The sequence below is a fragment of the Propithecus coquereli genome, unplaced genomic scaffold (assembly GCF_000956105.1).
Source record: "Propithecus coquereli isolate 6110/MARCELLA unplaced genomic scaffold, Pcoq_1.0 Scaffold6, whole genome shotgun sequence".
NCBI lineage: Eukaryota > Metazoa > Chordata > Mammalia > Primates > Indriidae > Propithecus > Propithecus coquereli.
In genome coordinates, this window is record NW_012151951.1 from 6,381,185 (window position 1) to 6,383,436 (window position 2,252).

Here is a 2,252-nt window from a genome sequence, read left to right on the forward strand (position 1 = left end):
TTAAAAAATCAGGAGGCTCGAGGCAAGATGGTGGACAAGAAATGCATCCAGCTAGAGTGTCTCTACAAGAAGGAAAGATTTAGATGAAAGTGAAAAAAACAAACAGGCAGACAAACATAGATCAGATGAGGGTAGAAAGGAAGAGTGCCTGAACCTACAGGAGACTCCACGGGAAGAGGTTGCCGAGCAGAACTGGAAGGAGAAAGGCATCGGCAGAGTCTAAACCCTGAGAGGATTGGAGACCAGTAACAAGGGTAGGTAGAGCTGTTAAATTTCCCCTCCCTTACATCTCAGACTGCTGGTGGGCTCCCAAGTTGGTGGAGAGACCTGCAGACACCAGCCCAGAGATGGCTGCCACCAGTGAGTGGGGAGCCTCTTGCGGACAGGGCACTAGGCTCACAGCTCCCTCAGGTGCCTCCCACCCCACAGACCCCAACTGATCGAGCTGATCAGCAGGCACCATATTGCTTCATTCTCCCATTCCCCTTTCCTATACATGGCTGCCTAGAGAGATAATGTAGGCACCACCTGGAAGCAACCACAGGGAATGGGTCCTTTCCTTTTGTGGCCCTGCAGTGGACTGAGGAGTACTTGGACTGTGAGCTCCCTACTCACCCGCCAGCCCTAATGCAGCTTGCCTGGTGACTGCAGCAGAGGGGGCAAACCCCAAGGCAGAGAGACATTGATTCAGCTTGGGCACCCCATGGGTGACTTCAGACCAGCATTCTTCTCCCGAGGAGGGTCAGGCATTGATCTCTGGGGTCCAGGGGACAGGCCTCCAGGCCATGATGCTATACACCCAGGTCTCGATCGCATTGCCCAGAGGCACAGAAGGGATATTTGTGAACAAGTCTACTAAGGTGTGTGTGCCCTGAGGGACAGATCAGAGTGGGTCCTAGCTGCACCGTGCTTGAGAGGCAACCCTCCTCCCATGGGAGGGCTGTGCTCCCAGCTCAGGCTGTAATCCTGGGCAGAGAACCTCCCAGCTCACATCAAAGTCAGGGGAGCTCTGCTGGCTTGAGGTCCCACCCTCTGGCAGAGGCCTGGGAGAAACTGTGGAATAGGGGAAGGTGGAAAGGAGCGAGGCTGCTCCAGATTGTGGGTCTCAGACAGCCCCACCTTCACATACAGACTTTTTAGCTGAGTGGGGCCATTTCAGCCTCTCCCTGGCAGCTTTGCCCAGAAGAAGAGATCAGAACTTTGACTCCTACTAACAGCATTTGTGGAGCTTGAGGGCAGGTTCACCAAATCTAGCCCCACCCAGCCTCACTCCCCCACCTGCTCCTCCTAAGGTGGAGAATAAAGACAAACCTGGAAGTCCCAGGGCCCAATCAACCACATGAGGCACTAGAATGCCTCTCCAGAGGAACAAGAGCCGGTCACAGGACCTAAAGACAATATTACAGCTTGTTCCTCCCGTCAGGCAACACCTACTGAAAGGGAGACCAATTTGCATGCCCTGACTGCATTTACGGAGTCATCACACAGGGTGTGGTCAAATTTCACCCACAGGCACAACCTACTGGCTCAGAGACTAAACTGGGCATATCATTATCTAAATGAAAATCCAAAGGTAAGAAGCAACAGCTGCTCCAGATGGGAAGGAATCAGCGAAAGAACACTGGAAGTATAAAGAATCAAACTGAAAGGACACCCCCAAAGGGGAACACCTCCTGTCTAACAATGGATATCAACCAAATACAGAAGAAGAATTTCGAACATTGATTATAAGAAAACTCAATGATATGCAAGAGAAAATGGATACAAAACACAAAGAAACCCAAAAAAAAAAGCAGGACTTGGAAGAAAAATTCACTACAGAAATTTAAATATAAAAGAAAAATCAAACAGAACTTCTGGAAATGAAGACTTTATTAAAGGTATTACAAAACACAGGTGAAAGCCTCAAGAATAGGGTAGATGAAACAGAAGAAAGAATCTCGGGGATTGATGACACCTTCAATTAAACAAGTCAGTTGCAGAGATAAAGCAGAGAAATAAGAGCAAAGAGCAAATTCTACAAGAAATGTGGGATTATGTGAAGAGGCGTAACATGATAATCAGAGGCATCCCTGACAGTGAAGAAGAAAATACACGAGAGTTGGATAAACTATTTGAGGATACAATGGAGTATAATTTCCCTAGCCTTGCTAGAAATCTAGATATCCAGGTACAAGTAAGTCAAAGGAATCCTGGGAGATTGATTGCAAACAGACATACACCATGACACATTGTCATCAGACTGGCCAAAA

The 2,252-nt window shown here is 48.4% G+C and overlaps 1 protein-coding gene across 2 annotated transcripts in view; it reads right to left on the bottom strand.

The window, feature by feature from the left end:
- Nucleotides 1-2,252, bottom strand: part of GUCY1A2 (guanylate cyclase 1, soluble, alpha 2) — a 356,160-nt gene that overhangs the window by 107,708 nt on the left and 246,200 nt on the right. The window lies entirely within an intron of this gene.